Source organism: Notamacropus eugenii, chromosome 5 (assembly GCF_028372415.1).
Source record: "Notamacropus eugenii isolate mMacEug1 chromosome 5, mMacEug1.pri_v2, whole genome shotgun sequence".
NCBI classification, from domain to species: domain Eukaryota; kingdom Metazoa; phylum Chordata; class Mammalia; order Diprotodontia; family Macropodidae; genus Notamacropus; species Notamacropus eugenii.
Genome location: NC_092876.1, coordinates 179,944,594 through 179,968,045, shown reverse-complemented (window position 1 = coordinate 179,968,045; position 23,452 = coordinate 179,944,594). Strand labels below are relative to the sequence as shown.

The 23,452-nt window shown below is 37.1% G+C and overlaps 1 long non-coding RNA gene across 1 annotated transcript; it reads left to right on the top strand.

Annotated features, from left to right (window-relative positions):
- The first annotated feature begins 961 nt into the window (after positions 1–961).
- LOC140505528 (uncharacterized) lies at positions 962–21,639 on the top strand. Its single transcript, XR_011967545.1, has 3 exons — positions 962–1,584; positions 13,748–13,889; positions 20,284–21,639. It is a non-coding gene; the product is annotated as an uncharacterized lncRNA (long non-coding RNA).
- The last annotated feature ends 1,813 nt before the right edge of the window (positions 21,640–23,452 follow it).

Below are 23,452 nucleotides of genomic sequence, written 5' to 3'. Positions count from 1 at the left end.
ATTTTTTCATTCTTTTGGTTTTGTTTTATTGTTTCTTGATTTCTCATCAGCTTCCATTTGTTCAATGCTAATTTTTAAGGAATTATTTTCTTCACTGATCTTTTTGCATCTCATTTTCCATTTAGCCAATTCTACTTTTTTAAGGAGTTTTTTTTCTTCAGTAAATTTTTGTGTTTCTTTTTCCATTTGGTCAATTCTGCTTTTTAAAGCATTCTTCTCCTCATTGGCTTTTTGTACCTCTTTTACCATTTGGCCTACTCTGTTTTTTAAGGTGCTATTTTCTTCAGCATTTTTTGCATCTCCTTTAGCAAGTTATTGATTCATTTTTCATGATTTTCTTGCATCACTCTCATTTCTCTAACCAATTGTTCCTCTACTTTTCTTATTTGATTTTCAAAATCCTTTTTGAATTCTTCCATGACTTAAGACCAATTCATATTTTTCTTGGAGACTTTGGATGTAGGACAGACCTGTACAACATATGACCCCTGAGCTTGCAGACCACCAAAGTAGCCCACAGGAAACATGTTGTGCAGGCCTGTTTTACATCTTCTACATTTTTTGTAGGCTTCCCAAAATCCTTTTGTGGGCCCAGGCTGTAAGCAGCCCATGGGCCGAATGTCATGCCAGTCTGATGTAGGAGCTTTGACTTTGTTGTTGGCTTCTGAGTGTAAGTCTTGATCTTCCTTGTCACCATAGTAACTTTCTATAGTCAGACTTTTTTTTCTGTTGTTTGCTCATTTCCCCAGCCTATTACTTGACTTTTAAGTCTTTGTTAAAGTACAGCTCTATTTACAGGGTGGAAGGCTAACTGTTCCATGCTTCAGAGGTTTTGTGCAGCAGTTTTCAAAGATATTTCTAGAGACCTGCAAGTTTTCAATTCTTCCAAGGTAGTATGATCTAAGAAGAGATGTTTACTGTTCTCTTGGCAATGCTCTGATCTGTGAGAGAACACAAACACTCTTTTCTGTCCTTGTATTGTGAAGAGGCTCGCTTTTCCACTGTGACCACAAGCTCTGGTATACTAGTACTCTTCCTCAACCTGGGACTGCAAACCAGATGGGCAAAGCAACAGAATCCTATTCCAAGTTCCAGAAAAGAGACACCTGTAATCTCTTTCCAACCAGTTGTTTGAACCCCTTACCATCTGTGGACTGAGAGCTATGGAAGCAGCTGCTGCTTCTGCTGATTCATTCACTCCCATGGCCTGCTCCTGGTTTGATGGGGTCCAGTCTGTGCTGGCACAGCCTGCCCTGGACTATGCTCCACTCTCACCTGGATGTGATAGACCTTTCCTTCTGACTCTTTAAGTTCTCTTTGGAATCTGTGGGCTGAGAGGTCTGGAAACCAACATTGCTGCCACTGATTCAGTTACCCCAAAGCCTGCTCCTGGTTTGCTTGGGACCAAACTGATCTGGACTGCGCTCCTCTCTTACCCTGGTGCAACAAACCTTTCCTATTGACCTCTAAGTTGTCTTAGGCTGGAAAATTGTTTCACCTCATCTTTTTATAGGTTCTGCTGGGCTAGAATTTACTTAGAGTCATTATTTAAAGTTATTTGGAGGGGCTTGGGACAGAGTTCAGGTGAGTTCTTGCTTTTTCTCCACTATCTTGGCTCCACTTTCTCTTTCTATCTCTTGCTGCTAGACTTTGTTGGTAATATATAGAAATATTGATGAGTTATGTGGATTTATTTTATATCTTGCAGCTTTGCGAAAGGTGTCGATTATTTCAACTAGTATTCTAGTTGATTCCCTAAGTATATCATCATACCATCTGCAAAGAGTGATATTATTTCCTTATTGCCTATTTTAATTCCTTCACTTTCTTTACAGCTATAGCTAGTATCTCTAGTACAATATTGAATAATAGTGGTGACAATAGGCAAGCTTGTTTCACCTCTGATCTATTGGGAAGGCTTCTAGCTAATCCCCATTATAGATCCTACCTAGTTTTAGGTAGATACTACTAATCATTTTAAGTAAAGCTCCATTTATTCCTGTGCTATCTGGTATTTTTAATAGAAATGGATGTTATGTTTTATCAAAAGTTTTTTCTGCATCTATTGAGATAAATATATGATTTCTGTTGGCTTTGTTATTGATATGGTCAATTATGCTGAAGGTTTTCCTAATATTGAACCAACCCTGTATTGCTGGTATAAATACCAGCTGTTCATAAGTTATGGTCTTTGTGACACATTGCTATAGTCTCCCTGTGAGTATTTCATTTCAATTTTTGCATCAGTATTCCTTAAGGAAATTGGTCTATAGTTTTCTTTCTTCCTAATTTAGGTAATAGCACCATGTGTGTCTTGCAAAAGGAATTTGAAAGGACTCCTTCTGTGTCCATTTTTCCAAATAGTTTATATAGTATTGAAATTAATTGTTCTGTAAGTATTTGCTAGAATGCACTTGTGCATCCATCCAGTCCTGGGGATTTTTTCTTAGGAAACTCATAGATAGCTTGTTCAATTTCTTTTTCTAAGATAGGGTTATTTAAGAATTCTATTTCTTTTAATGTTAATCTGGGCCATTTATATTTTTGTAAATATTTATCCATTTTTCTTAGATTGTCAGATTTATTGGCATATAGTTGGGCAAAATAGCTCCTATTCCCATTCAAATTTCTCTAGTGGTCTAGCGTATCTAGCTTTTCTAAAATTCTGTTCACCTCTTTAACTTCTTTCCTATTTATTTTTTGTTAGATTTATCTAATTCTGAGAGGGGAAAGTTGAGGTTCCCCCCATTAGTATAGTTTTGCTATTTTCTTCTGTAACTCCTTTAATTTCTTTCTAAAATTTGGATACTATTCTACTTGGTACATTTATGGTTAGTATTGATATTATTTCATTGTCTATGTCTTTTAGCTAATTGTATTTCCTTTGTTTTCTCTTTTAATTAGATGTATTTTTGCTTTTGCTTTGTCTGAAATCATGATTGATATCCTTGCTTTTCTTTTTTCTTCAACTGAAATGTAATAGATTCTGTTTCAGTCATTTACCTTTACTGTGTGTGTCTATGATTCAAGTGTGTTTCTTGTAAACAACATATTGTAGGATTCTGGTTTTTGATACACTCTGCTATTTGCTTCTGTTTTATGGGTGACTGGGATCATGATTTTGCCAACTTTCAATTCCTCAGTATGTTCTATGGCTGTTTTGGGGTGGCTATAAAAGGACTGTGAATTTGGTAAAGTGATTTTTTCTTTTATTTATCTTATCTTTCAAATATTTTATAAGTTATCATTCAGATGGGAGAGAATATAATCTATTTTGTCGATTTATAGCATCAATGGTTTCTTTTCTTTAGAAGATAAAGCACACCCAGGCCTTTTGCTCACTTCAAAGAACAAACTCTTCAAAGCACAAAGCTTTCTCTTTAGATTTAAGTAATAATAAGATACAGATATATCTACCCAAATCCATGATATTTCTTGTTTCTTGCACTCTAGTAAATTCACCAGATAAATCACACTTCACTCCCTGAGTGCCTCCTCATTTTTCTAAAAAACTAAAGAAAAAAAGATATCACACATGTCATCACCACCACCTCACAGAAACCCTCGGGACCAAGAAATCCCTATTTTAATTAAAATCCTCTTACCATACTTTCAATGTCATCTTTCTTGCCTTAGTAAGGACCAAAAAGGGTTGACACAGACACAAAGAGATGTGGTAAACACGCATGTTTCTCTTTTATGAGATCAATTTTTATGAGTTTTCAGCAATCCCAGTGACAAATAATAAAGTCTAGCCTTATTGGAAACAGATATCCCAACCATGTAGCATCACCATTGAAAGAAGAATCTTAACTTTCTTGGGACTGGAAGCCATATTTGGAGCTAATGTTGTTGGGTTTGGGAAGCTTTTCACCTAAAATATGAATGCTTCCCTACCTCATGACCTTGTTCTTCATATCAAAGCATGTTCTGTTCTGTTTTGTGTGGTGCTCACTATTTTTTTTATATGAGAAAAAAATCAAACTGCTTTGAACAAAGCAAAGATTTTTTTCCTCAAAAACTATGTTCCAGTTCATGGGTCAGCCAACTGTTGTCCATACACCAAATCCAGTCCACTGCCTGCTTCTGTAGGGTTCTTAAGAATATAACCAGATCTTATCTATTTGTGGCAACAGTGGCGAGTTCTTTTCTGCAAAGGAAGAGCCACACTCAGGCCTATTCCTCACTCTAAAGAATAACTCATCAAAATACAAAGGTGTCACTTTAGATTTGATAACAGTTTTGTTCTTCTCAGTCTCTGTTGTATCATTGCTGGCCACTGAGAAACCCCAGCTATAGTCAAAATTTGTTTTTTCCAATATATAAATGGGTCTTGGAGATCATAAGATTGAAAAGCTCTGAGAAATCTCATTGGTCCATAATCTCTATTTTTGGATGACTTGTTTCTGTACATGACTGTCCTTCCCCAACAACATTCAATTGAACATTGAACCAATTCAATGAGGTGTCAATGTGTCACCATAGCAACCCCAGAGTTACATCATGTAACATAATTCAGATGTTACTAGTTGTGGGAGGATTTTTCTTTGTTTAACTCACAGGGCAAACATCAATTGTCTTTAAATAGCCAAATGCATTTTAAAAATATCTCTCCATTCAAGGCTCTTGGGGTAACGTCATATGTTTGGGGAGCATTTCATATGTAGACAACATTTTCCCCTGTGACGTGGTTTCAGCACATGGAAGTTTCTTTCCTACAAAAATAATAGCAGTTCTTTTAGAGAGACTTTGGTGTAATTATTCATCCCTACTCCAGTCACTGCCTGTTGCCAAGAGATGTTTTAATATTTTGAATCCAGAATTCATATTTTCTTATAGCTACAGGTCTTTCCAGGCTCAGCATGGTCTGGCCAGCTCAACACTTGGACAAGAGATCTATAAGGGAAACCCAGGTGCACAGGAAATAAGATTAATGGTTGCAATGGATGACATTTTCTCCCTCCAGGTCAAATGCAAACCCAAACCATTAACCTAAGATAGAGTCAATATTGCTCATTCATTCACTCAGGAAGCATTTATTAAGTCCCTGACCACATACCAGGCACAAAACAAGAATGTGAGATACAAAAACAAAACCAGTCCCTGCTCTCAAATAGCTTCCATTTTGCTTTGTTTTGACTTTCTTTGGTGGTCAGTCCCATGATGCACTCTTGGAAACAATTTTTCCCCCATGTCACTGGAGTATTTCTCCAACTAGCTAATTTGATTATAGTGTTGGGTATGGATGTATCCATAAGCTGACCTCTTTTCTTGTCCTCCTTTCACATCATCAAACTGATGATTCCTCAAGTGGGAATTTAAAACAGTTCAATTCTGTTGACTGTAGAAGTCAGGCAGATGGTATATGATTTATTACCCAACTGAATTTAGGCAGCTACCAATTAAACTCAGCAGTCATAACAATAGAAGTTCTTATGATGTAAATGGGAGAGACTGAAGTGGATACTAATCCTCCTGGAAAACCTCTTCTCTGAATTATGATCTTTGACTCCATTGTCTTATACTATCTCTCTTATTATTAAAATTCCTTCCTGCACAATTCACATCAGCATAAATCCTTCTCACATTGCCTCATCAGTAATCCTTTGAGAAAAAAATGGAGCTTCTTTGTCTTTTTTTATTAAATTAAAAGCCACAATATATTTACTTTTAATCCACTGTTTTTCTGTAGTAGTCTTAGGTAAGGTAAAGGGAATGAGAAGGGGCAAGATAAATGCAATGCCCACTACAGATCTCTTCTGTGTTCACAATCTTTATTAGTCTATTAGTCTATACCTCCTTAACATTTTTCTTTCTGTTTATGATTGGTTACTCTAATACTATGCCCTAAAATTATTACTTAAAATACCATTTTTAAAATATAGTTTAAATGTGTCCAGAAATCTCATGTTTTTTCTCATTGTTAGAAATAAAAGCAGCAAGCATGAGAGGGAAGATAGCTTTAGGACTCTACTAGAATATAAGCCAATAAACCACACAAGTCAAGTTCCCAGAGTAAATCATTTCCATTTTGATTATTAGTTTTCTTACAAAAAACATTTTTTTTCTAAAGCACGTGTGGCAAAGACATATCAAGGTCAATTTAGGTCAAGATTACAAATATCCAGGCTCTCTATATGCCACACCCTTTTAGTCACCATCTTTGGAGAGGATGATGTAAGACTAGGCGAAGAAAGTAAGTTGATGAGCCTCTCTCACACACAAGTAAAGGTGGAGTGGGCCATGAATTTTTATTGGTTTGAGTATTCTCTGCCAAAATGGTGGCTGTTTTCTCAAAAATGTACTTGAATTGAAAAAGGCAATTTAGAATGGTGGATTAGGTCTCTGCTCCAGTTCCCCAAGATAGCTCAACTCAAAACAATCAATAGTTATTACCATCAAGAAAGTGGTTTCCAAAGCCCAAGTGAAAAAGCTATTGGGTTAGAAGTATGAAACTCCAAATTATATTTAGTACAAAGGGTGGCCATGAAGTATAAGTTCTACTTCATAGCTAAATTCATGGGAAATTTCAGTAAAGATATTATAGGTACATGCTATAGAACTCTGACTTTATTTGTCACTACTATTAATCTAAGGATGCTATCCATAGAAGAGAAGAATGTTGTGTTCCCAATGGATTGTTTAGCTCTTGCCAGGTGTAGTTTAGGTTGTTGCTTTTAAATGTACTTAGCATTGTTAGTTAAAATTAAGTATTGATGACATCTGTACATTCATGCCCTCCCTGGACAAAATAAGGATAAGAGAATGTATTGGAAATTGTGAGAAGTTAGGCATCATTTTCAATGATCTCCCTGCTACCAAAGTCCAATTTTAAACACCAGTAACTATAATTCATGAAACATCATATTTCAGAATATTCAAAATTACATGTCACTTAAAGGGAATAGAAAAAATACATGATTAGTAGGAGTAAATAGTAACATCTTATCAATGTAGTAAACAGCTCTAAAAGGAGCTGAGTAATCCTTTCTCATGATGCCATTAGCCCAGGGCTGAAGATACCCTACTGCCACCAAGATTAGCAAAAGTAGTCTTTCTCCATGGTGCTAAAGGCTCTGGTTGCATGTACAATAGAGGAGGAAGGTGCTTCCTGGTTGTTTAGTCACAAGTGATCAGAGGTGTCATCAGCAATTTGGGGGTGGGTTGTAAGGAGTTCCTAGACTAAATTGGAGCTGTAGGAGACAGAGAAGCTCTGGAAACCACCTTAGAGATGGAGATGCAAAGCTAGAGAGAGAGTCAAAGCAAAGAATTCCAGAGAAGACCACCATCACTGCATTAGCTCTGGAGCTGGCAATAGTAATTCACCTAGTGCAACCAGTAACGAACTTGACTGGTTAGTATAAGATCAATGAAGGAGTCATTCACCAGAAAGTATACTGAAAATATGCCTTTTCCTATCAGGTTACACGTGATTCTGCAGTCCTTTTTCTGTTCTTTGTTTGCTTTTTACTATGCATAAATGATTATCGTTTACCAAATGCTTAAAAGGGAACTGAAAACTTCTAGTGGAGAGCTAAAAATAAGCCAAAGTTAGATGTTTTCAGAACCTGAGTCGTGGTAAGAAGCTGAGTCATTATTGAAATTTAGTGAGGAATTCTTAACCAAGCAAGGGGGGAAAGCAATCATAAAAGATAAAAAAGATAATTTCAATCACATGAAATCTATAAAGCTTTTGCATGAACAAAAGCAATGTATCTAGGATAAGAAGTGAAGCTATTGATAAGGAAAAGCTTTTATCCCCATGAGTTCTGATAATGGCCTGATAGCCAAACTATATAGGGATCTAACACAAATAAATAACTAAGAGTCATTCTCTCCTAGACAAATGGTCCAAGGACATGGACAAACAGTTCTCAAAGGAAAAGTTGCAAACTATAAATAACTATATGAGAGATTGTTCCATATCAATGTTAATAAGAGAGATGCATATCAAAAAAACTGATTTTACCTCATGCCCAGAAAGTTGGCAAAGAAAAGAAGAGATGGGAATAGTTAATGTTAGAATGCTTGTGGAGAAAATACACTGTTGGTGGAGCTGTGAATTAGTCACTATTCTGGAAAGCAATTCGGAATTTTGCTAAGAAAATGACTAAAATGCCTGTGCCCTTTGGCTTTGAGAATCTATTGCTAGGCATATATCCCAAGAAGGTCAAAGACAGAAAGAAGATGTCACATGCAAAGGAATACTTACAGCAATATTTTTTGTAGTAGCAAAGAACTAGAAACAAAATATATGCATATCAAATAATCATCAAACAAATTTGGAACATATAGGCAAGGGAATATTTATAGCACCAAAAAGACACAATGACTATGAACACAAAGGGAGAGACATGGGAAGAAATATGAAGTGATGCAAAAGGTAAGAGAAACTTATAAGTAATAATTACAGTAATGTAAATGAGTAGAAAAGCAACAACTGAAACAGCTAAAAGCCAAATGTTAATTTTTCATGATCTTTGAAGTTTCTAATGATGAAGCTTTACTCAGAAGATGAAAGGAAAAAAATGCCCCTCCCTCTCTTCCTTGCAGAGGGGAGAGATTGCAGGTGTGGAACATTGCATATATTGTTCTAGTAGGTTGATATATTAGTTAGTTTTCCTAACCAGCTTATTTTCTTCTCTCTGTCTTATTTTGTACAAGGAATGATTCTCTGGGAAGAAAAGGAGGAGACTTTTTTTTTAATGAAGGGGATGTAAAAACAAAAGAGATCAGGATCTTTTTTAAGAAAAGAAAATTACAGAGAAGGCTTCAAGATTGAACACAGCCATGTGAACTGACCTGGTTATGGTTCTGAGTCATAAGTTATGTCAGCCATAATTTACATAAAAATGGGGACATCAAAGACATCAGATTCATGTATAAGCAAAAAGGGAATTGGCCAATCATGCAACCAAAACTAAGGCATAATAATAGCTGGAGTCTGAACGCTACACTCGAAGTCTCTTAAACTCCCAAAGTGTACACTAATATCCACAAAAGATATTATTTAAAATCTAGAGGAAAGCCTCTGGTGGGCTAGGTAGATCTTTCATAGAGGATTTCCAGAAGGATATGGAGTAGAATTGTACAAGAGAAGAAAACATAGAAGGATTGTAACATATACTGGTGAAGCTAGTAAGCACACTAATGAGATCACAGATTTATCATAGTATCATATGTCTGAACAATAGGACCTCTAGGAAAGGAGTATAGCAAGAAAGGAGTGACAACATGATAAACCCAATTCTTAATTTTCCTTGGTTGATTCCTAACATTTCAACATCAGATGTCCTCATGAAGTTTCTAAACTACTATTTTCCCATTCTAGCGTAACATAGAGAGAATGAAACTCTGACAACCTGAAATTCACCTCTCTGTACCATCTGCCTATTTTCTTAGTTCTGCCTCAAGAAAAACAGGTCTAATCCCTTTTCTACATATTAGCCCTTCAGATATTTAAAGAAAAAGATTGTGTCCCTTTTATTTTGGGCAACCCTTAAGTAACTTTTTTTCAAGTTTCCCCAAAATTGCCTTCTTCTGGATACACTTCAATTTATCAATGTCCATCCCTAAAATTGGGTGTCCAAAACAGAAAAAAAATACTCCAGAAGTGGTTGGACCAACACAGATTTCAGTGGAATAATCACTAGAATCTAGTCCCAGACTTTTGGTTTTTTGACCACCATGTTACCCTGTTGAATCCATTTAAACTTTCAGGCTACAAAAATTTCTCGCATCCTTTCTCCGTGAAGACTGACTGGTTAAGCATGTCTATTTCATCTTGTAACTACAGAGTTGATTTTTAGTCCCCAAAAATATCACGCTTTTACATTTATTTTTGTTTAATTTCATGTCATTAGATTTGACCAATTGTTTTGAGTAATTCTCTCCAACATATTAGCAATCCTTCCCAGTTTTATGTCATCTGCAGATATGATATGAATGCCATCCATGTTTTATCCAAGTCATTGAGGGAAAAAATGACCATGTTCAATAGCTGGGACCTGGCATCAACACATTAGTTAATACTTTTTAGGTCTGACCATTTAAGTAGTTCCAAAACCAACTAACTATACTTTGATCTATTTTGATCATATTTCCATCTCGTTCACTAAAATATCATGAAATAGATTAGGTAAGATGTGCTACTGATCTACCAATCTCAAATTTTCCTAGAAAAAGGAAATTATGTTACTTTGTAATAATTTGTCCCTAACATAAGCATCCCAGCTGCTTATAGTCATCATGGCATCCTTTTCTCCATGCTCATCTTCTAGAATTAGAGAATAATGCATTCTAGAATTTTGCCAGAAATCACAGTCAAGTTCATCAGTCTATAACTTGAATTTTTTTCCTGTATTTTGAAAACTATCACTACCACAGTCTCCCATTCTCCCCAATATTTCAAAGTCATTCAGCAATCTCACCTTCCTAGTTCTTTCATTTTAATAAAGGGGAAAACTCACATTTCCTTAGTGCCTGTCAGTTCCCTTTGTTGTTTTGAGCCCTGGAGGAGTTCAGCTGGCCCTTATGTAAAGGAAAACCAACAAATCAGTACAGATGTTTTTCTGAAAGCTTCACAACCCAGGGATTGGGGATTTAGCCCTGCCTGATATCAGATAGCAGAGAGAGGTGGGGAATTCACAATGGAAAAGCAGGAAGTAATATTGCATGAAATCAAAATATCAATGTGTTCTTTGTAGATTAGGTGTATTTTTTCTGCTTTCCCTTTTGTAACCTTATCACTTGGTTTCTTTCTTTTTTCTTCCTTCTATCCCTTCCTCATTCCTTTTCTCATTCATTTGTTTTCCTAAGGTTGGTACAAGACAGTCACTGTGCTATTCTAAGCGACTGGGTTTACAATTACTGCCAGATCCACCTCTACCTCACATTACTCTCTAAATGACTCTTATTTCTCTAATCCAACATTTTGAGCAAATAATTGATCCACTTTAATTCTGAGTTCTAGGGAAGCTTCCCTAGAAAACTAATCATAGATTCACATGATCTTAGATCTAGAACTTGCTTGAAGGGAACTTAGAGATCAAACTCCTCATTTTACAGGTAAGGATCTGAGGCTGTGTTAAATGACTTACCCGGGGTCAAACAGTCAGTGAGTGTCTAAAGCAGGATTTGAACTCAGGTCTTCCTGCTTCCAAGCATAGTACCCTATCCACCATTTCATACAAGTTCAGTGAAAATAGGGATTTTCCTATCTAGAAATTGGGGCACCACTTCTTTTATTCCCTAGTTGCTCTGTCAGCCAAACAGGAACTCTTTTGAATTGTCAGTATTAATCCTTCTTAATGCCCTGACTACATATATCATTTGATATGCCTTCAGTATCAGGGCAGAGAAAGAAGTTGCCTTCTATATAGCATGATTTCCTTGGATTGAAAAACCCTACTTCCCTAATCTGAAATTCTTTTAATAGGACACAAGCTCTTTAATTCCCACTTCACAACGAGACATGACATAAAAAAGCAAATGCCTCGGGGAGCAGGAACTCAGTGACTTTCATTCAGAGCTAAGGGACCAAGGACAAACCGTTTCTAAAAAGAAAGTTGTGGTAGTTTGAAGAAAAGACCACAAGAACAGGAGACAGTTGAAGGAGGGCTACTCCTCCTTGATTGAAACCTTGCATAGGGATTATCCTGCTTTCAGATCCACACGGGCCTAGCCCATTTTACCAACTACCCCACCCCCCCAGCATTTCCATGAATTAAAAAAGGAACTTAGAATGAGGTCTAGGATGGGCTCTACCAAACTTAGTGTAATAGCTGCAGTGAACTAGAAATAACTCCCTCTCTCCTACCCACACATACCATGGATTGAATTCTAACCTCTTTTCCCGAAGACAAAGTTATCACAAGCAAAAGTGAGTTTGCAATATGCTAATACGGAGAAGATAATGAGGTCTGAAATGTGAGCGACAGCCTGACTTCCTGGGAGTGGGGTGATAAGAAAGGCAGTGATAAGAACAAGAGAAGGGAGCTTTTAGAGCAGAGCTGGAAAGCTTCAGAAATGAGAAACTCAGTCTGCCATATGAAAAGTTGTTGAGTGAGCCACACAAAACCAGAAAGCTGGAGAACAGGATAAGCTCTCAGGGCCCAGTGAGGGCCATCAAACCATGAAAGAAGCCTAGTTTGAGGAGATTCCCATGAGGAGCCGAGTCATGAAGGCTGACTTGGCAGAGATCATTGTTGACCTGGAACTGAGGACTAGGCCTAGCATGTGCACCTCAGTTGTTTACTGTCTGTATGACCGTGGACAAGTCACTTAACCTTTGTCTCCATTTCCTTCCCTATAAAAGGAAGTTAATATCTGAATTTACCTTGCAGTGTTGCTGTGAGGCTCTAATGAAATAATGCATATAAAGCGCTTTGGAAACCTGAAAGCACTATGTAATGATAGCCAATATTTATACAGAGCTTTGAGGCTGGCAGAGCACTTTTAAATAAATACCCTATCTTCTCAATTCTCACAACAATCCGCTGAGGCTTTTATTTTCCCCATTTTACAGCTGAAAGGAAAAAACAGAGGTTGAGAAAGTTGAGTAACTTGGCCAAGGTCATACAGCCAATATGTACTAAGGCAGTATTCAATCGTAGGGCTTCCTGATTCCACGTCCAGTATTCCATATATGTATGTGTATATGTGTATATATGCATATATATATATACATATATATTAAGTAATAATAGTTATGGTGGTGGTGATTGTGGTGGCGTAGTTGTAGTAGTGGTAGTAGTAGTAGTAGTAGTAGCAGTAGCAGTAATAGTAATGGTAGTAGTAGTAGATATAGTGATGGTAGTGGTAGAAATAGTAGTAGTAGTAGTAGTAGCAGTCATCATTATCATAGAAATTGTAGTAGTAGTAGTAGTAGTAGTAACCAAGCAAGTTTTGAGAGAACTAGTTCCAACTTGGACCAAGGATGGAAAAGTAGAAGCTGCTACCCTCCATATGTGGGCTGCCATAAAATGTATTTCTTGAGTTGAAGACCATAGCATAGTCTTTCAACTACCTTTGATAACTAAAACCAATCAAACCTCTAGCTTTGTGATTAAGGTGGAGATTTATCCTTTGTTCAGAAACTGTCCTCTAAAACCCATGCTTTTCATGCCCTAGCCCCGGAGTATCTCATTTTAGGGCTGTGTAAGTTAGAATGTGCCCATAATACCATAATGTTGCTGACCTGTTTGGCTCTTGCATAAAAGCCTCTAAATTCCAAATCATCCAGAATAGACTGGGACAGTTACCAAGAACTGCAATTTAACTTTTCCCTTAGGTGTATGGAATCAAAAAGTTATATTATGACATGTTTAATTAAGATAAGGCCTCAGTAAAATTCAACTTTCTGCAGTGGAAACATCAATGGAATACTTGAATTTAAAGTCTACTTTGTAAAGTGTTTTTAAAAATGTGTTACTGCTTTCGATGTTATCTTCTAGCCACAATGTTTATACTGTTGATGCTTTCTTGGGTGAGCATCCTGAATTTTCTCAATGATCTTCAGTGATAGGGAACTCATTATTCCTTGATTCCTAAAGGCAGCCTGTGACCTTTGGGGGAAAAGAGAATGTGATGGTTATAATTGTTAGGAAGTTGTTCTTAAAATCCGCTGGGGATGTTGGAAACAGGATTCCAAATTTGAGCAGTAATTGTACTAGGTGACCTATAAGTTTCAACTTTAAGATTCTAAAATTCTGCAATTCTGTAATCTTCTTTGTGCTTGTTTTTGCAGACATCGATATTCTTAGACCTTGTCTTGGATTAGGAACAAAGGAATGTAGAAACTTGGATCAGGAAGGCAACCTTAGAAGTCATTCATTTCAGTTTTCCAATGAAGAAATTGAAGGCCATAGAAGTAAAGGTACTTGCCAAAGGTAACACAGCTAATTTGTTCTGCCTGTCCCACATATCAGATTCTTAGAACTTGTTTGCACAGTTAAATCACAGTGACTCCATGCTGAGCAACAGTGCTTTGCTCATGGTAAATACTTAGTAAATGTTTGTCCAATTGAATTGAATGCCCTTGTTGGCCCATGATTAATAAAGGGGGTGGATTTGGCTAATCCATAATGGATTACCTTTTGCTTTCCAAATTTTCTTCACTTCTGTACTTCCTGAAAATAACAAAAGGAAGTTTGGATATTTCTCATTAATGAGATGAGCCATCTGCTGACTATGGTTTGAAGGTGCTGCTGGGGGTGCCATTTCAGATGAATCTTGAGGGATAGATAGTATTTTAACAAATATATATTAAGTTTTGAATTGAATACCAAAGGAACAACATGAGCAACCACCATAGAGACAGAAAAACAGGGTGTTTCCAGGGAGTAGCAAGTAATCTGAATTTGGCTGAAACATAGACTACATACTAATGATAGCCTACAGTTATATTACATTTCAAGGTTTATAAAATTTTTTCCAATACATTTCATCCTCATGATAGCCCTGCTAGTCAGGAAGTGCAAGTTTAACCATCAGAAGGTGCTCCTGCCTACTTTCCTGATCCTGTTTAATGTCCACTTCAGCACTTAAACCCTTTACCCTACACGAGAGAATACTCAGTGGAGATTGCATCAAGAGCTTTCTATGGATCTCTAAGAATTGGCTTTATCCATATCACATTTGACATTTAAAACAACCCAACTAGATAGTATTATTATCATCCTCATTTGACACTACAGATGAAGAAACTGAAGCTTGAGTTAAGTAACTTGCCCAAGGCCATATGGCTAAGAGACAGAGCTAGGATTCGAACCCAAATCTTCTGATTCCAGGACAAATATCCTTTCTGCTGTACAAGTTGTTATTCAGTCATTCAATCATGTCCAATTCTTTGTGACCCTGGGGACCATAGCATGCCAATACCGTCCATGTGGTTTAAGATAACTAGAGTGGTTTGCTATTTCCTTGTGCAGTGGATTAAGGCTAACAGAGATTAAGTGACTTGCCTAGGGTCACATAGCTAGTAAGTATCTGAGGTTGGACTTGAACTCAGATCTTCCTGACTCCAAGACCAGTGCTCTATCCACTGAGCCACCTCACTGCCACTTGCTACCTCTCAAATAAAAGAGTAGCGGGAGGTGAAAGTAGAAATCCAGGATGGAATTATGTTGTAGGAGGCCTTAAATTCTATGCTGAAGAGTTTGGATTTAATTCAGTAATCAATGGGGAACAGTTAGAGATTTTTGGCCAGGGAAGCAATATAATCAGAATTGTATCTTAGGAAAACTTACCTGACAGTAGTATGTAAGATGGATTATAGAGAGGAGAACTAGAGAGGTGGATATCAATTAGAAAGCTATTGTAATAGTCCAGGCAAGAGATAACAAATATCTGAGATTTTGTCACACTAGAGGAAAAGAAGAAAGTTGGTCTTCAGGTTTAATTAAATCACACTGTACAAGGCCAAGTACCATTTTTAAAAAACTGCCTCCCTATAGAACTCAGCCTGTAAATGCAGTAGCTACTCCCAGCTTTACTGCTCCACTTCAGAAATTTGACTAGTTCTATTTTTGACCTGGGCCAGTTGACATTTCTTCTTTCTTAGGCAACCTGGTGGCCTGCTGCTACCAGGGATTCACCATATTAATGTCAGACTTAGAGCTTGCACCTAATCTCCTTTAGCTCTCTTTAGCTCAGAGCTCCTAAGCTCAAGAGATCCATCAACCTCAGCATCCCCAGTGGCAGGAACTATAAATATGTACCACTATGCCCAGTCCAATGTACCTTTTCTAAAAATCTGAACTTCAAGTAAAATGATCACTTAAAGCAAATATTTTTCTAATGAAAGATAACACTAAAGACAAATCATAAGTTTTAAACATGAGATAAGTAGGGTTGTTTCTATCTGGCACAGTAGTTGGGTAGTTTAAGGGAATGTGCTACAGCTTCCTAACCAAAACACTGAACTGAAAAGTTACTCAGTTGTTATCAAAACCTGACCTCAATTTTCTATATGACAGGATAACTTGCAACACTTATATTGGGTAGGGAAAAAAATACCCATTGGCTGCTTATTTCCTAGCATTTGGTAGAAGCTGTTGTTTTTAGAAAAGAAAATGAATTTTGGCCAAATGGAGGAGATTTAGAGGCAGTCATTCAAAGGGAAGTCACAAATCAATCAGAAGTACAGTTTACAATAAAATGCTAATAATAATCACTTGATGCACAGAGATGACATCAAGCCATATAACTCCACAAAAAAAACACATTAAACAGCTCTTTTGCCTGATGAAATATTTCTCCAATGACATAAAAATGTCCTTTGGACTCAATAAGTATAAAATTCTTCATGTAAGCCAAAGCAAGATAGATACTGAAGGCTTCAAGTTTGAATCTGGAAGTCACATTGAACGGCAGAATGAAGGTGTTACCTATAAATACTTCAGTGTATCAAGAAACATAGACCAAACATAAGCATAAAATCACTACTACTTTGATACTTGAATAAAAGTGTTGGGATATAAGATCATCTTTTTGCTCACTGAAAGCATTCTCAGTCCTACTCCAGTAGCAAACAAGATGACAGGAGTGAGATGCAACTTTATCCTTCTCCCATATAATTTTGATTTCTTCTGCCAGATCTATGTTTTGAAAGCTTTTTGTTCCATGCAGCTTGGAGATTATGAGTAGCTGTATGACATCTATTAAAAACATTGTTCTTAAATTTTTATGGATGAATTTTATGTCTGGGTGATTATGGGCAACAATTCAGTCTGTGATAATGTTCCACTTGCATTCTGGTTTATTTGTTGAGTTCTCAAGGATTTGGGGGTTCTGAATTCATAATATAGGGATTTATCATCTGTCAGTCTATGAAAGTTAGTGAACTTCTCAGGAATACTTCTAGCTACCAGATCATGTCTTGCTAGATAGGTAGGTGCCAAATTTTTACAGCCTGAAGTGATATGTTGAATGGTCTGTACTATTTCTTGGCATAATCTGCTACTGCAGTAGTACCAAAGATGCTTCCAGTGAGCCAAGAGGAGATGAGTTTACATCCAAACACTTTAATTCACTTATTAAAGGCAGATACTTTATCTACCTGTTCAATAGTCTGATGCACAATAAATGCAAATAACAACATTAGGAAAGCAACTAGCCCCAAGACCCTTTCTATCTGAAATCCGTTGATGAAAAGAAGATGAAAAGAATGAGATTAATACTAAATAATTAACTAAGTAGTAATGACAATGATAATAATAAATTAGAGGCATCTGGATGGTGTTGCACATAAACTACTAAGCCTGTAATTGAGAAAATCTGAGTTTAAATCCAGCCTCAGACACTCACTAGCTCTGTGGCCCTGGGCAAGTCACTGAACTTCTGTCTGCCTCCGTTTCCTCAGCCGTACAATGAAGATAATAATGGCATCTACTTTCCAGAATTATTGTGAAAATCAAATGAGACTATATTTGAAAAGTACTTGGCACAGTTCTTGGCACCTAGTAAATCCTTAATAAATGCTTCTTATAATAATAATATCGTGCTTTTAGACTATAATGTATTTTTCCCACAACAGTCCCATGAAGTTGGCAATGAGAGTATCATTATTTCATTTTTATAGATGAGAAAATGGAGGCTTAGAAAAGTAAAGTACAAAGGACGTCCTCATGTTCACAAGGATATGAGCCCAAATCTCCTGATTCCCACTACTCTTCCATTAGATCATGAACACCTTAAAAGCAGGAGATGATTTTTTTTGCCTTTTCTTTGTATCCCTTGCACTTAAAGTGCCTGACACGTAGCACTTACTTAACAAACCAAGAAATAAAAAGACAAATATGAAACCACACCTGATCACCAAGACACTTATATTTATTGGGAGGGAGGGGAGAATTGGGATAGCATGTATTCTATACTATTACTATTATAAAGTACAGTGAAAACAGAGGGAATATCATGTGTTAGGAACAAGAAGTTGGCCGTTTAGACTGGACTATAGAATGAATTAAAAGGAGTAATATGTAATGACTAGAAACATAGATTCAAGCCAGACTGTGAAGGATTTTTAAATGCCAAATAAAGAAGTCTGCCAAAGTGATATTCCTAAAGTACAAGTCTTTTAGGACAGTTAGGTGGCATAGTGGATAGAGAGCTCCGATCTTGGAATCAGGAAGACTCATCTTCCTGGGTTCTAATCTGGCCTCAGTCACTAGTTAGCTGTATGAACCTGGGCAAGTCACTTGTCCCTGTTTGACTCAATTTCCTCATCTGTAAAATGACCTGGAGAAGGAAATGGCAAACCACAGCAGTATCTCTGCCAAGAAAACCCCAAATGGGGTCAGAGAGTTGGACACAACTAAAGAACAAGTCTTATCTTATTATTTCCTCTCTCAGAAAGTTCCATGAGGTTTCCACAGGCAATAGGAAGCCCGTGGAGCCTTCTAATCAAGATAGGGATAGGATAAGACTTGTACTTTAGGAATATCACTTTGTCAGCCCTATAGAGGAGAGGACGGACAGAGACCAATTAAAGTGCCACTATTTGCAATAATCCAGGTAAGAGGGGAGAGGGCCTGAATTAGGATAAGGGCAGAGAAAAGGGGACAGACATAAGAAATATTGTGGAGTTAGAATTTGCTAGACTTGGCAATGTTTAAATATATCAGATAAGGAAGAATAAGGAGAAAAGGATGACTCCAAGATTGTGAAACTGATTAACCAGAATGATGGTGGTATCTTTGACAGAAATAAAGACATTTGGAAAATATGTGTGTTTGGAAGGAAATATGAATAGTTGAGGACCCAAAACATGGGTGATTACCTGGCAAAAGAGATGAATGAAAGGTCAGACAGGTGATTGGAGAATTAAGAAAGAACAACATCAGGAAAGCACACACAGAGAGAATCCAGGAGGAAATGATGGGCAACAGCATCAGATGCTACAAAGAAGTCAAGAAGAATGAAAACTAACAAAAGACCATTAAAATTTCAATTAAGATATTATTATTGGTAACTTTGGAAAGATCAATTTTTATTGAATGATGAGATTGAACCCAGATTGCAAGGAAGACAACAATTTAGAGGTAGGAGAGGGCATGGAGATGATCAAGAGGCATCCAAGACTGAATTGTCAGTATCCAGGAACTCAGGGGTCCTAGAGTTGTCTTAAGGCCTTCCAGAGGCAAGGAAAAAGTGTACAAGCTATTGCAGTTATGGAGACCAAATGATGATCTGAGCAGAGATTGAGGTATTATCCCACAACTAGTCAATTTTCAACCTAACCACTTCATGCTCTATACCAGGTTTATCCCATTTTGAAAGCATCAGTATTGGAAATGCTGTTTTGCTAGGGTAATCTGGTGGCTTGTGCCCATTCAGGAATAGGTACTAAGATTTTTTTTCCTATTCCTTTGTTTTGCAATTTATTTTCCAGGTTAAATATTTTATTATTTCAATATAGGGTTCCTTCCTAGTCGGTTACTAAGACACAAGCCAAATTTAGATGACCTTTAGAAGTTCCCATGAAATTGGATGGGGACTTGAGCCAAATAAAACATCATAATTATACAAAATTGGTCCACATTGAATCCTAATCTGTGTATTCTAGAGTTGATTGAAAAAATGAACTACATCTCTGGGAATTCATTCAGGATACATGAGGTTTTGAGGTATAAAGTGCCTACATTAGTAGCCTTGTATTAATATTTTTAAAATTTTTTTTGGTCCAGACATGATTTCATCAGTGTAGGGAACTCCAGGTAAAGAATCACCACCCACTGAGCCACAATTTATAGGTAATTTCTAGTATTAATGAATTGCCTACAGTAGCAGGAGGATAATGATTGGAAGCAAACTTGAAACTAAGTCTAACTCTAATGACAGTCCTCTGTACACTACATCACACTTCCTTATCCAAGTCATTTAAAAGAATTAAATTGCTTATACTAGTAGCTTTGTACTAGACTAGCAATTTTGGCTATGCTGATGTTTCAATATTTTGGCTGTAAAGGTGCAATAGCTAGTGGAGTCTGAAAGAGCTGAATTCAAATCTGAATTCAGACACAGTAGCTGTGTGACCCTCAGCAAGTCATTTAAGCTCACCTTTTTTTGCCTCACCTTCCTCATCTATAAAACAGGAATAATACTCCCAGGGTTGTCACGAGAATCCAATGAGACAGAAATTGTAAAGTGCTTAGCACAGTGCCTAGGCACATTGTAATCACTATATAAATGTTAGCTATCATTATTAGGTTATCATTGTTGCTGTTGTTAATACAGACTCTACTAGCAATTCAGACAAATTAATTCAAAAAACCTTTCCAGATGCAATGGAATACTATTGTGCTACAAGAAGTGATGAGCAGGAAGACTTCAAAAAAACCTGAAAAGACCTATATGAACTGATGCTCAGTGAAATGAGCAGAACCAGGAGAACATTGTACACAGTAACAACCACACTGTGCAGTGACTGACTTTGATAGACTTAGCTCTTCTCAGCAAGGAAAGGATCTAAGACAATTCCAAAAGACTCACAATGGAAAATGCCATCCACATTCAGAGAAAGGTGTTTGGAGTCTGAATGCAGACAGAAGCATACCATTTTCTCGCCTTTTCTTTTGTTGTTTTGTGTCTTCTTTATCATGGTTCCTCCCATTAGTTCTAATTCTTCTTTACATCATGACTAATGTGAAAATATGTTTAATATGAATGCATAAGTAGAGTCTATATCAGACTGCATGGCATCTTGGGACGTTGGGAGAGGAAGAAGGGAGAGAGAGAAAATTTTAAACTCAAAATCTTATGGAAGTGAATGTTGGAAACTGAAAATAAATAAATTAGTTTTTTTTTTAAAAAAAATCTTTGAAAAAGTGCATCAAAATAAGGTTACATAATTGTATATTAAAATAAACATGGATGCTCAGTTATTGGAGAACTGATGATGTTCATTGGTAGAATGAACTCTTGCTGAGCATATTTGGTTTGGGAAATGCCTACTAAATGCAACGAGAAAAATTTTGAAAGCACTTGGATGATACCATATTGTGAACTCTTTGGGGTCATACAAGTTACTGACTTAGCCAAATAGGACGAAGGACAATACTCCTGCTGTACTGAGTGAGCTGCCTGAAACCATGGGGCATTCCAAGATTCCCAAAAAGATAACTGGCAAGAAAGGTAATTGAAAGGTAGTGATTAAGTCTGCCTCTGCTGACCAAAAATTGGTGAGTTTAATGCCTTTATTATAAGTGTAGGATAGACTGTGTGGCTGATGTAAATGACCTGCTGGAGGGAGAGATACCCTCTTCAGCAGTCAGTGACACAATGTAGATGCTCTGTTCCATGACCAGGAACCCAGTAGCAATAGTAGTATGTCCTAGTCCAAGTGAAGCAGACAATTGGTACAGTTTATAAGGGGATCAATACAGAACGTTATTTTCAGAGAGGGCATCCTTGACCACAGAGATGGGAACCTTTTGAATCCTGAGTGCCACAGAAGAGAAAGAGGACTGGCTGGCAATGAATGCAGAAAAATATGGAGGACTAATGGAGAGCCTCAGGGAACCTGCCTTTGATTGCATATATTTATTGAAAATGGAAATTTTGAAAGATTTGAGAACTATGATTAACTGAATAATAACCATGATTTCAGAGAACTAATAAAGAACATTGACCACTTCATTACAGAGAGACGGTGAACTATATGCAAAAATAAGAAATGCGTTTTTGAACCTGACTAATCTAGGAATATTTTTTTCCTGATTGCACTTACATGATACAAGGGTTTTCTTTCTTTCTTTCCTTCTTTGCATGTTTTTCTTCCTCCCTCCTTTGTTTCTTTTTTTCTTTCCTTCTTCCTTCCCTTCTTCCTTTTTATTTCCTTCATTCTTTCTTTTCCTTTTCAGTGGGTAGAGTAGGTGGGAGAGAAAATTAATACTTGATAATTGACAATTTAAAAAATTTTTAAAGAAAATACCAAGCCCTGATGTCACAAAACTTCCAGGTATTAAACTATGTACAGATGCTCAATGGGTAATTTGGGAGCATTCATGGTTCAAAGGAAAGCATTGTGGTATACCTCAGTACCCCAAGGTACCCAGAAAATATTTCTAACTTTGTATAGAGGTTGGAGAGGCTACTTTACACAGCAGTAATCAAAAGGGATGGTGCCTATGGAAGGAATGGCCCAACCTAGGCTAACTCAAGTAATCAAGGTGTTGGTACATGAGAAAACACCATAGTGGCACCTACTGATCCATGAGCACCGAGAACAGTTACAATTAATCAGTCAGTGGCCCAGAGAAAATGAAGATGCAGGCAAAGTGATATGTATATGCTTCCTGAATTCACCAGATAATCACTCAGATTTCTGCTAGGTTGGTCCTTGACTTATCTGCCTTTCTCAGACTACAGATCTTAGACCTGAGGCTTTTTCCATACCCCTGGGTCCATCCCAAGATCTTTTTGAAAAGGAAAGATGATGAGGATATATAGAACATACAATGTCTAAACAGAATTGAGGCTACACAACTATATGAAACCCAGAAACCCCACTCCCCATGGATGTTTATTTTGGCCTCTCCCAGAATCAAGGAAAACTGTTTCATATCTGAGTCAAGTGCAGCTGACTGTAGGTCTTTAATTGGCAGAATTTGGTCATGGCTGGCTAGCTCCAATTCATTGGAATTTAGCAGGTGCTAAGTGGGGAAAGAGCAATGAGGTCTGGATGAAATGAGAAGCAGACCCTAAAGGCAAAGCCAATTTTACTCAAGCTTTGAAACAAATTTATTCTGAGGTTCCAACAAATCAGGGTATTTTGATTTCCTTCAGCTCCAGCAAGAATCACGGGGACCTTAGGATCATATGAAAGACGGTGAGGAAACTTTAAAAATGCTTATTGAGCATTCTGACAATGTCTCACTGTTCATCTTCTGTAAATCCCCTAGAGATAGAAATTAATCTTGTTTTCCAGATGAAGAAAGTACAGCTGGGTCAACATGGTGCCAAAACAAATTGGTGAAAATTGAAAATGTTAATCAACCCATTTGTTTTGTCTACAAAGTGCTAAACAACTTTTGCCTGATTTCCCCCACACATATACAAACTGGATTGCCTTGCTTCTGCACTGAGAGCATCAGAAGCCTTGTTGTGAAGATGTAGACAGATTCAGAATTCTATTGACTTGACCACAGTCCCACCTTGAACCCATACTTTAAGGAGTCCTTAGCTCAGGAGAAACAAACTAAATTATAATAATTTTTCATTGTTTATGATCCCAGAAAAATTAAAAGTGCCTGGCCTTCAAGACAGGAGAGAATGGAATGTGAGATAGAATTGAAATAAGTGATTGGTAAATACTGAACGTCATTGAAGCCTTACCTGGCAGAATGTATAGCTGCTCATAATACCTGTCTCTGAAACAGGCAACATCACTACAGAGAAATGTTAGAGCTAGGATGTGATGTGATGGGAAGGGCACAATACCAGGAATCAG